Source organism: Schistocerca serialis, chromosome 7, assembly GCF_023864345.2.
Source record: "Schistocerca serialis cubense isolate TAMUIC-IGC-003099 chromosome 7, iqSchSeri2.2, whole genome shotgun sequence".
In the NCBI taxonomy this organism is placed as follows: domain Eukaryota; kingdom Metazoa; phylum Arthropoda; class Insecta; order Orthoptera; family Acrididae; genus Schistocerca; species Schistocerca serialis.
In genome coordinates this window covers 571,972,482-571,986,195 of record NC_064644.1, presented here as the reverse complement: position 1 = coordinate 571,986,195, position 13,714 = coordinate 571,972,482, and the positions used below count along the sequence as shown (strand labels likewise).

At 42.9% G+C, this 13,714-nt stretch overlaps 1 non-coding gene across 1 annotated transcript; it reads right to left on the bottom strand.

The window, feature by feature from the left end:
• Positions 1-13,169: 13,169 nt before the first annotated feature.
• Trnas-gga (transfer RNA serine (anticodon GGA)) lies at positions 13,170-13,253 on the bottom strand. The gene is given in 2 exon segments: positions 13,170-13,204; positions 13,214-13,253. It is a non-coding gene; the product is annotated as a tRNA-Ser (tRNA).
• Between the last annotated feature and the right edge of the window lie 461 nt (positions 13,254-13,714).

Sequence of the window (13,714 nt, the reverse complement as noted above, 5' to 3'; positions counted from 1 at the left end):
AGAGTTTACTAGAGATCCTAATGTATGGATGGAATGGTTCAATGAGCTGAGTGACGAAGATGCTCACAGTGATAAGAGCTGACTCAGAGACTTAGGACTGTGATCATGAAAGCGGTCATGATTCAGGAACAGAACAAGAAGTGTCAGAGAATGATGAATATGAGTCACAGGAAGAAATAACTCAGGAGGGTGCATTTCTTTTAGGGAAAGATGGAATAAGTAAATGAAGGGAAAATAAATATTCTGCCATTGTTGTAAGCAGATCTTTTAATATTAATACGCATTTGCTGGACCAAAAACTCAATCCCGTATAAAAAAGACAGAAATAGAAATTCTGAATTTGTTCTTGAAAGTAAACATAATAAGCATTATCGCAACATGCACTAATATATCCATCAGTGAAGTTCCTGGTAACTTCTCTAGGGAAAGGGATGCGATAGAGATCAGAGCTTTCATTGGTTTGTTATATCTGTGTGGATCTTTGAGATGTTCTAGGAAGAGTGTATCGAAATTGTGGGATAACTCAAAGGGAAACGAACTTGAATCATTTTATTTATGCATAAGTGAAAAACGATTCACGTTTCTGTTGAGATGTCTTTGGTTTGATAATATCCATGATAGAGATGTTCGCAGAGAGGCTGACAAGCTGGCTCCTATCAGAGAGGTACTTCAACTATTCACGAACAACTGCCAAAAATATTTTTCACTTAGTGAATATCTTACTGTTGACGAACAGCTTTATTTAGAGGAAACTGATCATACCATTCAGGCAATATATGTCTAGCAAACCAGCAAAGTATGGGTTAAATGTGTTTGCTTTAGTTGATGTAAAAACAGCTTACATTTTGAATTTAGAACCGTACATCGGTAAGCAACCAGAGGGACCAAGTAATGCCAGTAATTCAGCTGAAGATACTGTTCTTCGAAAGGGTCAAACTGTTTCAAACGTTAGAATATATTATACTGTGTATGAATAATGACAAGAACTATACCCCTTGCATGAAGTCATTAAAGATCACCGAACTCACGTTGAGCGAACAGTAGGGCTGAACAAAAATGACTGACAAGGCACAATGCATCTTGTAGAGGGTATAGTATGGACGTATTGGAATAATTAATGTTGGGTAATGGTTTTAAAGTAATTCATGCGACATGAAAACTTTGTTGTAACTCATCGATTTGCTGGAGGCTAGTTTATCCCAGGGTGGCGGAGCGGCGAAGGGAAGCGACAATAGGCAGCTTAGGGCGGCTCAAACTCTGAGAAAGTGGTAAAGGGGTGTGGCCTCCAGCTGCCTCAAGATGTGTGACAGTGAGGGGGTGTTTGACCCCATGCTGGTGTACCGGGAAGCAGACGGAGAGCTTGTTTGCCTATTGATAAATGTCCGTCATCCCGTTTTCAGTGAAACATGCGAGAATTCCGCGCAAAGCTACGGTGGAGTGGTCAACAGAGACCGAAATATGCGTGTTCGTGACTAGCAACTTCACGCTGAATTCATGTCTGCAGAGTCCGAAGTAAATCAGGTGAAGAGCGACAGAATGAAATACGCCGGCCTCCAATGGGAACGTAGGACCAAGGAAATTGAAGTACTCTCCTGGGTGACAGAATTTCGGAAAAATTGGTGTTTTATGCAGATGCTAACTTTGATGGGTGACCTAGGAGGAGCTAAATAGTAGAAGTTGAGAGGAAGAGAAATTTTGTGGGAATTTGTTCACTTCCCAGAGCAGGCATTGGCCAGCGCTGGGAAGCGATGCATAATTAACGCGACTTCCGCGGCAATTGGAATAAGTGATTTTGCTGGAGGGGAAACTGAGGCGAAGATCGGACTGGCAGAAGTTTCCGTAGAGGTTTTCCGCTCCCAGATTGCCTAGAGTGCGGACGTGGCGTTCTTTACTCAGCTTGCCTGAGAGAGAGTGAGTATGTCTGCAGGTTAGGACTTAGCAAACGGAAAGATTGAGATTGGAGATAGAAAGTTTTGGTTCAGCTATGTACTGAGAAAGACAGCTACGAGTGAATACACGAGCGCAGCCTTGCACCACGAGGCCGGACGACGTCCGCACAACGACGACGCCCCGCCACGCTGAATTCGGTGATATTGCACCCGCTCCAGCTTGAGTTACGCCACTGATTAATTTTTTGGATCACGTCACCAAAGTTTCCATGGGCCGTGTATTGTAGAATTCTTCTCGCACTTCGCATTACGTCTGGGCCAGTCGATAGGAATTAATTTTAATTTATCGCGCTTTACTCCGCGTAAACGCAATTTATTCCCACTGCCTGTTAGGAGAATCATGTAATGTGATGGTAATATTCTTCTCGGGTATGCAGCCGGATCATAACGTCTTTATGACACAATATTTCGGGCCGCCATCTTCAGGTGGGAGCGCTGGTGCACAATCTCGCCGGAATTGACTTCACAGCGCAAGCGGCAGCTTCCTATATAGGCCGCAGAAGACCCACAACGCATGCGCGAGAAGGTGCCGTAGCTGCCCTCTAGCGCAGTAAGCATGCCGCGCCACCAGTGGTGGAAAAAAGCGTAATCGAGATATCGCTGTCAAAAAAAAATAAATTATTCCGACGATTGAAACACAGACAGTTGTTTTTTAATGTCAGATAACACCGGGTCTCAAGTCCTAGTTAAAAGATAACCCTTGTCTCTATTAATAAGATTGTCAGATAAACGAATCTCTATGGATTCTTTTAAAACACAGTCCCAATAGCGAGATGCAGGGGCAACCATTTGCGTCTTGTCATATAGCATTCTGTGTCCCTCGGTGAGACAGTGCTCCGCCACTGCAGACTTCTCAGGTTGAAGCAGCCGTGTGTGCCGCTGATGCTCAACACATCGGTCCTGAATGATCCGGATTGTCTGACCAATATAAGCCTTCCCACAGTGGCAAGGGATCTTGTACACACCGGGCTTCCTCAAACCCAAGTCATCCTTAACAGAGCCAAGAAGCGCTCTAATCTTGGCTGGCGGACGAAAAATACTTTTGATGTGATATCTTTTTAGAATTCTTCCTATCTTCGAGGAAATGCTCCCAGCAAAAGGCAGAAAAACCACCGATTTGCAGGTATCTTCTGGTGGTTCAGGCGATGGTCCAAACTGGAAAGCACGACGGATCTGTTTATCTGTATAGCCATTCTGCTTGAACACAACCTTAAGGTGGTCCACTTCTTATGTCAAGCTCTCTCCATCTGAAATGGCATAAGCTCTTCTCGCCAACGTCCGCAGGACCCCCGTATGCTGTAACGATGGATGACAGCTAGAAGCATGCAGGTAACGGTCCGTGTGCGTAGGCTTTAGATAAACACTGTGTCCCAGTGTCCCATCATCCTTTCTGTATACCAGAACATCCAGAAACGGAAGCTTTCCATCACTTTCCACCTCCATGGTAAACTTGATGCTTGGATGCAGGGAACTGAAATGATCTAGGAGGCGGTCAAGCGCTTCTCTTCCATGAGGCCACACCATAAACGTGTCGTCAACGTACCTCCAGAAACAGGTTGGTTTTAAGGACATGGCGCTGAAGACGGCGTCCTTAAAACAAGAAACAGGTTGGTTTTAAGGACATGGCGCTGAAGACTTTAGTTTCACTGTTTCCCCCGATTTAAAAATTTATCTAAATCCATGAACAAAATTATCATATAATTAAAAAAAAATACAAAAAATCTGAAATATGTTCAAATTCAATAACATGGCCCTGTTTTTTTACCTCTGTAAATACAATTTATCCAATAGTTTTGTCAAAATAATTAACTCATGTACAGATCTTCAGATTATATCTCTCCTTGTAAATATGGGAAGAACAACTTGGGAAGTGATGTCATCTTAGAAAGCATTGGCAGACGAAAGGGAAAATCATGCTAATACCAAGTAATTAATCAACCTAACAATTGTCAGCTCGCTACAAACAAACTCTAGCACGCATGAAAAACCAACAAATGTACGTTCGATTTGATTTCTTTTTATACTTAGTTCATACCACGTGCTGGGTAAGTGAAAGTGTAATACAAGATATGATGTCCCACACGTAGTTCTATGGCAGTGTTACGAAGCACCTTTTTGAGTGGATTGGGCACGACTCAGCAGGTACCCGCACTATTTTCATTACTGGTTTGTCGTAGCGTTAGTTCATTAAACAGCAACGCCCCAGCCAGCAGGCAAGAACCAGGATGAGGGTGTTACGACCGCTGGCTCGCTGCACTTGCTCCGTGTGACACGCGACGTCGACTCGGTCGTAAACGCTACTCATGTTGTCCTCCCCAGCCGCTGCGGCCGCAGACCGCACTAAACCCGGCACACGCCCAGCAGGACGGGCCGTATAAACAAGGTAAAGTTACGTGCCACGCTTCAAAGTCAAATTGATGTGCTGTTTAAACAAGTGTGATACCTCCTAGTGGTGACTGCTGGCACTTCCACGATCAGTGGAAGTGTCATGACGTTTTTTATGGTCAGCCGGTATTCTTCACCTCGTCGAGGTGCGTTAAAGCGATGCGACACAACACTATCTCTTATTGCAGTAAGTATTTGTTAATTATGTCCGCTCTTTGCACTAATTTGTATCAGACTCTTTCGTTAATAAATTTAGATTCAGATTAGTACTATCGGTAAGCTCCGTTTCGTAGCGGATGTCGTCAAAGATGCTCATTAACAGCCCGATTCGCATTTCAAAATAAATTGATATCTTTGATTTGCGTGGCTCATGTACACCGAATTAATTCCTTCAAAAGTCACAGGCTTCATTTAACACAGCACGATGCTTTGTCCGTTGAAAATTATTCCCTTTAATACTAATGTTGGATAAACTATTATTGTTGTTATTGTCCAGAGATAATCCAACATACGTTCACTTATCATGATACTCTATTTGAATTCGTTGGTCACTATAGTTTTTTCCTTAACTCGGTTTTTAAGAACGCAGTTTCACTTCTATGAATTGTCACACTTCAACCCAATAATAAATGTCCAGACCGGATCTACACATCTACATCAACATCCACAGCTACATGACTACTCTGCAATTCACATTTAAGTACTTGGCAGAGGGTTCATAATACCACAATCATACTATCTCTCTACCATTCCACTCCCGAACAGCGCGAGGGAAAAACGAACACCTAAACCTTTCTGTTCGAGCTCTGATTTCTCTTATTTTATTTTGATGATCATTCCTACCTATGTAGGTTGGGCTCAACAAAATATTTTCGCATTCGGAAGAGAAAAACGTCTTTGCTTTAATGACTTCCGTCCCAATTCGCGTATCAAATCTGCCACACTCTCTCCCGTATTACGTGATAATACAAAACGAGCTGCCCTTTTTTGTACCCTTTCGATGTCCTCCGTCAATCCCACCTGGTAAGGATCCCACACCGCGCAGCAATATTCTAACGGAGGACGAACGAGTGTAGTGTAAGCTGTCTCTTTAGTGGACTTGTTGCATCTTCTAAGTTTCCTGCCAATGAAACGCAACCTTTCGCTCGCCTTCCCCACAATATTATCTATGTGGTCTTTCCAACTGAAGTTGTTCGTAATTTTAACACCCAAGTACTTAGTTGAATTGACAGCCTTGAGAATTGTACTATTTATCGAGCAATCGAATTCCAACGGATTTCGTTTGGAACTCATGTGGATCACCTCACACTTTTCGTTATTTAGCGTCAACTGCCACCTGCCACACCATACAGAAATCTTTTTTAAATCGCTTTGCAACTGATACTGGTCTTCGGATGACCTTACTAGACGGTAAATTACAGCATCATCTGCGAACAACCTAAGAGAACTGCTCAGATTGTCAGCCAGGTCATTTATACAGATCAGGAACAGCAGAGGTCCCAGGACGCTTCCCTGGGGAACACCTGATATCACTTCAGTTTTACTCGATGATTTGCCATCTATTACTACGAACTGCGACCTTCCTGACAGTAAATCACGAATCCAGTCGCACAACTGAGACGATACCCCATAGGCACGCAGCTTGATTAGAAGTCGCTAATGAGGAACGGTGTCAAAAGCTTTCCGGAAATCTAGAAATACGGAATCAACTTGAGATCCCCTGTCGGTAGCGGCCATTACTTCGTGCGAATAAAGAGCTAGCTGCGTTGCACAAGAACAATGTTTTCTGAACCCATGCTGATTACGTATCAATAGGTCGTTCCCTTCGAGGTGATTCATAATGTTTGAATACAGTATATGCTCCGAAACACTACTGCAAACCGACGTCAATGATATAGGTCTGTAGTTCGATGGATTACTCCTACTACTCTTCTTAAACACTGGTGCGATCTGCGCAATCTTCCAATCTGTAGGTGCAGATATATCGGTGAGCGAGCGGTTCAAATGGTTCAAATGGCTCTGAGCACTATGGGACTCACCTGCTGAGGTCATTAGCCCCCTAGAACTTAGAACTAGTTAAACCTAACTAACCTAAGGACATCACAAACATCCATGCCCGAGGCAGGATTCGAACCTGCGACCGTAGCGGCCTTGCGGTTCCAGACTCCAGCGCCTTTAACCGCACGGCCACTTCGGCCGGCGAGCGAGCGGTTGTATAAGATTGCTAAGTGGGGAGCTATTGTATCAGCGTAATCTGAAAGGAACCTAATCGGTATACAATCTGGACCTGAAGACTTGCACGTATCAAGCGATATGAATTGCTTCGCAACCCCAAAGGTATCTACTTCTAAGAAACTCATGCTAGCAGCTGTTCGTGTTTCAAAATCTGGAATATTCCATTCCGTAAAACTGCGTTCAATAACTCCGCTTTAACGAAAGTTGCGACGCCATGTTTGAGTAGCAGCTTCGCCAACAACTCAGTCTATAAATTGGAAGTAATAATAGCGATCTTTTATCGACTGAGATGTTCGCTAGATGTTAGCGTTATCTCAGTTCTGTCAGTTTTCGTTCTCTTGTCAATAATTTAAAAGAACATAAATTTGCTTTTAATTCCAATGAAATTAACTACTTCACGCAGTGGTGCATGACACGCGAGTACTCTGGACTTAAACGCTAAAATCTCGGACACTAAGATCTCGAACACAGACTCACAGATGCTAGAAATTCCCTATTGCTGACGACTCCGACACCCTAAATACGTTAGCAATACCTGCGTTTGGTTTATATAGTAGCTGTGAAACAAAAGGGACGTTCGTTAGAAACTCTTCGAATGAAGCCCCTTGCTACTTTACATATAATACTCTGTTCCATTGGCTCTCATTATACTTTAATTTAATTTTTTTCAACTTTAGAGCGGGAATTTGATTTTATACAATAAATGGGAATTGTTGATGGCCACTTCGAATAAATAATGTGGCTGTCTGATCACGACTTAACAAACAGTTACTGTTACTGAAATTTATTTTTGTATTGCAGGAAATGCAGGAAAATTTTCTGAAACGCAAAATCTTTTCTGAGGTTTGCTAGACAGTCATTGAACACCATTAAAATCGCTTTCCGACGTGTTAACAATCTGAAGTAGTATTCCTACCGTTGTTTCAGTCCACATCGAGGTAGTTTGTTACGAGCCACTGGGTAGGTACTGCTCCTTGTTGTTGTTGTGGTCTTCAGTCCTGAGACTGGTTTGATGCAGCTCTCCATGCTACTCTATCCTGTGCAAGCTTCTTCATCTCCCAGTACCTACTGCAACCTACATCCTTCTGAATCTGCTTAGTGTATTCATCTCTTGGTCTCCCTCTACGATTTTTACCCTCCACGCTGCCCTCCAATGCTAAATTTGTGATCCCTTGATGCCTCAAAACATGTCCTACCAACCGATCCCTTCTTCTAGTCAAGTTGTGTCACAAACTTCTCTTCTCCCCAATCGTATTCAATATCTCCTCATTAGTTACGTGATCTACCCACCTTATCTTCAGCATTCTTCTGTAGCATCACATTTCGAAAGCTTCTATTCTCTTCTTGTCCAAGCTGGTTATCGTCCATGTTTCACTTCCATACATGGCTACACTCCATACAAATACTTTCAGAAACGACTTCCTGACACTTAAATCTATACTCGATGTTAACAAATTTCTCTTCTTCAGAAACGATTTCCTTGCCTTTGAAAGTCTACATTTTATATCCTCTCTACTTCGACCATCATCAGTTATTTTACTTCCTAAATAGCAAAACTCCTTTACTACTTTAAGTGTCTCACTTCCCAATCTAATCCCCTCAGCATCACCCGATTTAATTTGCCTACATTCCATTATCCTCGTTTTGCTTTTGTTGATGTTCATCTTATATCCTCCTTTCAAGACACTGTCCATTCCGTTCAACTGCTCTTCCAAGTCCTTTGCTGTCCCTGACAGAATTACAATGTCATCGGCAAACCTAAAAGTTTTTACTTCTTCTCCATGAATTTTAATACCTACACCGAATTTTTCTTTTGTTTCCTTTACTGCTTGCTCAATATACAGATTGAATAACATCGGGGACAGGCTACAACCCTGTCTCACTCCTTTCCCAACCACTGCTTCCCTTTCATGCCCCTCGACTCTTATAACTGCCATCTGGTTTCCGTACAAATTGTAAATAGCCTTTCGCTCCCTCTATTTTACCACTGCCACCTTCAGAATTTGAAAGAGAGTATTCCAGTTAACGTTGTCAAAAGCTTTCTCTAAGTCTACAAATGCTAGAAACGTAGGTTTGCCTATTCTTAATCTTTCTTCTAAGATAAGTCGTAAGGTTAGTATTGCCTCACGTGTTCCAACATTTCTACGGAATCCAAACTGATCCGAGGTCCGCTTCTACCAGTTTTTCCATTCGTCTGTAATGAATCCGCATTAGTATTTTGCAGCTGTGACTTATTAAACTGATAGTTCTGTAATTTTCACATCTGTCAACACCTGCTTTCTTTGAGATTGGAATTATTATATTCTTCTTGAAGTCTGAGGGAATTTCGCCTGTCTCATACATCTTGCTCACCAGATGGTAGAGTTTTGTCATGACTGGCTCTCCCAAGGCCATCTGTAGTTCTAATGGAATGTTGTTTACTCCCGGGGCCTTGTTTCGACTCAGGTCTTTCAGTGATCTGTCAAACTCTTCACGCAGTATCGTATCTCCCATTTCATCTTCATCTACATCCTCTTCCATTTCCATAATATTGTCCTCAAGTACATCGCCCTTGTATAAACCCTCTATATACTCCTTCCACCTTTCTGCCTTCCTTTCTTTGCTTAGAACTGGGTTGCCATCTGAGCTCTTGATGTTCATACAAGTGGTTCTCTTCTCTCCAAAGGCCTCTTTAATTTTCCTGTAGGCAGTATCTATCTTACCCCTAGTGAGAGAAGCCTCTACATCCTTACATTTGTACTCTAGCCATCCCTGCTTAGCCATTTTGCACTTCCTGTCAATCTCATTTTTGAGACGTTTGTATTCCTTTTTGCCTGCTTCATTTACTGCATTTTTATATTTTCTCCTTTCATCAATTAAATTCAATATTTCTTCTGTTACCCAAGGATTTCTATTAGCCCTCGTCTTTTTACCTACTTGATCCTCTGCTGCCTTCACTACTTCATCCCTCAGAGCTACCCATTCTTCTTCTACTGTATTTCTTTCCCCCAGTCCTGTCAATTGTTCCCTTATTCTCTCCCTGAAACTCTTTACAACCTCTGGTTCTTTCAGTTTATCCAAGTCACATCTCCTTAAATTCCCGCCTTTTTGCAGTTTCTTCAGTTTCAATCTGCAGTTCATAACCAATAGATTGTGGTCAGAACCCACATCTGCCACTGGAAATGTCTTACAATTTAAAACCTGGTTCCTAAATCTCTGTCTTACCATTATGTAATCTATCTGATACCTTTTAGTATCTCCAGGATTCTTCCAGGTATACAACCTTCTTTCATGATTCTTGAACCAAGTGTTAGCTATGATTAAGTTATGCTCTGTGCAAAATTCTACAAGGCGGCTTCCTCTTTCATTTCTTCCCCCCAAACCATATTCACCTACTATGTTTCCTTCTCTCCCTTTTCCTACTGGCGAATTCCAGTCACCCATGACTATTAAATTTTCGTCTCCCTTCACTACCTGAATAATTTCTTTTATCTCGTCATACATTTCATCAATTTCTTCATCATCTGCAGAGCTAGTTGGCATATAAAATTGTACTACTATAGTAGGCATGGGCTTTGTGTCTATCTTGGCCACAATAATGTGTTCACTATGCTGTTTGTAGTAGCTAACCCACACTCCTAATTTTTTATTCATTATTAAACCTACTCCAGCATTACCCTTATTTGATTTTGTATTTATAACCCTGTGATCACCTGACCAAATGTCTTTTTCCTCCTGCCACCGAACTTCACTAATTCCCACTATATCTAACTTTAACCCATCCATTTCCCTTTTTAAATTTTCTAACCTACCTGCCCGATTAAGGGATCTGACATTCCACGCTCCAATCCGTAGAATGCCAGTTTTCTTTCTCCTGATAACGACGTCCTCTTGAGTAGTCCCCGCCCGGAGATCCGAATGGGGGTCTATTTTACCTCTGGAATATTTTACCCAAGAGGAATCCATCATAATTTAATCATACAGTAAAGCTGCATGTCCTCGAGAAAAATTACGGCTGTGGTTTCCCCTTGCTTTCAGCCGTTCGCAGTACCAGCAGAGCAAGGCCGTTTTGGTTATTGTTACAAGGCCAGGTCAGTCAATCATCCAGACTGTTGCCCCTGCAACTACTGAAAAGGCTGCTGCCCCTCTTCAGGAACCACATGTTTGCCTGGGGGGGGGGGGGGGGGGTACTGCTCCTATCTTCAATTGTAACTGCTCCTATCTTCATTAAATTTACCACCGTATGTGCAAAGACGAATGACACTTTAATGTTCGATTCTATGTGTCACTGGATACAAAAGAAACGTAATTACCATTGTCCACGAGTGTTAGCACAACTCACTTGTCTCAACCCACAAGCCCAGACCACTTCCATTACCCATTACGATGTCTCGACTCTCAGTGTATGGGGGACGGGGGGGGGGGGGGGGGAGAATGGTCGCGTTAACAACATAAACATAGCTTATTTACTGACAGTGTCATGTCAGTCATCAATGACAATCTACTCTGCACCAGCAAATAATATTATGTGTGCATTAGAATCTGATTTTTCCAGAGACTAATTCGTTCATCATATCAGTTGGATCGGCCAGAAGCATTGGCAGGATTTATCAAACTAGAAAAGACATTCGGGTACGAAAATGATGCAATATGTTCAATATACTGAGAGAAATAAATGTAAGCTATAGAGAAAGAGGGGTAATACACAATATTAACAAAAACCAAGAAGGAACAATCAAAATAGAAGAAAAAGAACGGAGGGCTATATATGAAAAGTATGTAACACAGGGCAGCAGTCTTTCGCCCCTAGTGTTCTAATTATACGTGGAAGAACAATGTCAGATACATCTTTCCTCTTTTTTCTGGGCTCTGTCCAGTATCTTCACGGGGTCGGTATCTTAATCATTCGATTTGACAATGTTAGTTACAGAGGGAGGCAGAATAACCTTCCCGTCACCACCCATAATCCTCCACCGCCACCAGAGTCATAATTTGTTTACCCTGTCCGTCTGATTCTAGTGTTATAATGTTATCCCATGTAAAACTGTGTGAAAGCTTTGTAGATGTTTGCGAATCATGTAACTAGGACGCCATGTCGGTGTAGACCGGTAACCACGTAGTCAGATGTGGGAAAGCGCCTCAAAATCATATCAAGTCTAAGCGACTCAGCGGTCGTTGTCGTTAATCAGCTGAGCGGAATCGCTCCGAAACTGATATGCCTCCTTAAATCCAGAGAGTCTCGTGTTAACGCGCCCAACTATCGGGGTGGTTTTCAAAGCGGAAGGAAATCAATGAGACCATTCGTCTACGATATTGCCATCCTCAGTGAAACTAGAGAAGAGTTACGAGACGTGTGGAATGGAATGTACAGTCTAATGAGTAAAGAACCTAGACTGAGAATACACAGAAGAAAGACGAAGGTAATGAGGAGCAGCGGAATTGAAATAGTGATGAAGCTGACATGAAAATTGGTGACTATGAGGTAGACGAAGTTAAGGAATTCTGTTAACTTGAAAGACAAATAATGCATTACGCACGAAGCAAGGAGATTATGGAAAGAAGAGTAAAACAGGCAAAGAGTGCATTCCTGGCCAATACAAGTCTATTAGTAGCGAATATATGCCGTAATTTGACGAAGAAATTTCCCGGAATGTACGTTTCGAGCACAGCAATGTATAGTAGTGAATTCTGGACAACGGAAAACCTGGAAAAGAAGATGATCTCTGCGTTTCGATAGCGGTGCGATAGAATGTTAAAAATTTGGTGCACTGTTACGATAAGAAATGAGAAGAGTTCTCCGCAGAATCGGGGATGAAAGGAAAATATAGAAAACACTAACAAGATGATGGATATAGGTGATAGGACATGTGTTAAAACATCGACGAATAACTTCCACGTTACCAGAGGTAGCTGTAGAGGTTTAAAACTGTGCAAGATCGGAGAGACTTGAATACATCCAATTAACAGTTAAGGACGTAGGGCATAACTGCTACTCTAAGTTGAGGAGGCTGGCACAAGAGATGAATTCGTGAAGGGACGCATCAAACCAGTCAGATGAATGAAGAGCAGTGCTCGCCCTTCCTTCAACCACAAAAAAGGGGAAACTGGTTAATGATAGTTGCTTCGAGTTCGACAGCACGGGCCAGGCTGGTTGAATACGTTTTTTGCGGTCAGAGGGTCTTTGGTTTTTCCTCTGTTGTGGAAAGGACGAAGTGGGTTACGCGGAAACGCAGGGGCAGTCGGGACTGTGCGGCTATGGTGGATGGTGTGTCCGGGAAATCGCAGGGGCTTTCTGGAGAGTAATTGGTCAGCTATCCGGCTCACCGTTTTTAGAGTGTAAGTGCTCTCGCGCGGCGTCTTCCGTGCACGGTGGTGCGTCTGTTGACATGCCGTTCTGGGACAGACTTGGCCTGCCCTGGACTGTGTACTTGTTAGAGCAGCACCCGGGTTCCTCCTGCAGAAGTCGGCTCGATACGGCCCACCGGTCGTGTCCCTCACTGCACTAGGTTCAAATGGTTCAAATGGCTCTGAGCACTATGGGACTCAACTGCTGTGGTCAGAAGTCCCCTAGAACTTAGAAATACTTAAACCTAACTAACCTAAGGACATCACACACATCCATGCCGGAGGCAGGATTCGAACCTGCGACCGTAGCGGTCGTGCGGTTCCAGACTGTAGCGCCTTTAACCGCTCGGCCACTCCGGCCGGCACTGCACTAGGCGATCGGGATGTTTTCACCGTAGGATGTTGCCGTTCACCACCATCTCCGCGTTCCTTGGTCGAGGAAAGACGCCACTTCCACTTCCTTATGTTCATAGTGAGCGTCATTTGTATTTTCTACAGACATTTGGTCTCCATTTTCTTGTGTTGCTTCTGTTTGAAGCAGCTTGGCGCTGGCTTTTGGCTTCGTTTTTCAATTATTTGGTTTTGGGTGTGCTGCCCTCCCCTTATTTATCGTATGGCAGAACGTCTATGAAGATTACAAAATACTACACATCAGCATTTAAGCACAGCTCTCCAGCATAAAATACCACAAATAACAACAGCTATAGACGGATATCAACGCCTTTTATGTATTTTATAACATATCTCGTCACTGTGAGGAAATCTTCGAAAGGTTCCTTGTACGCACGTGTGGGACATGTCGATACAACACGAGCATCTGT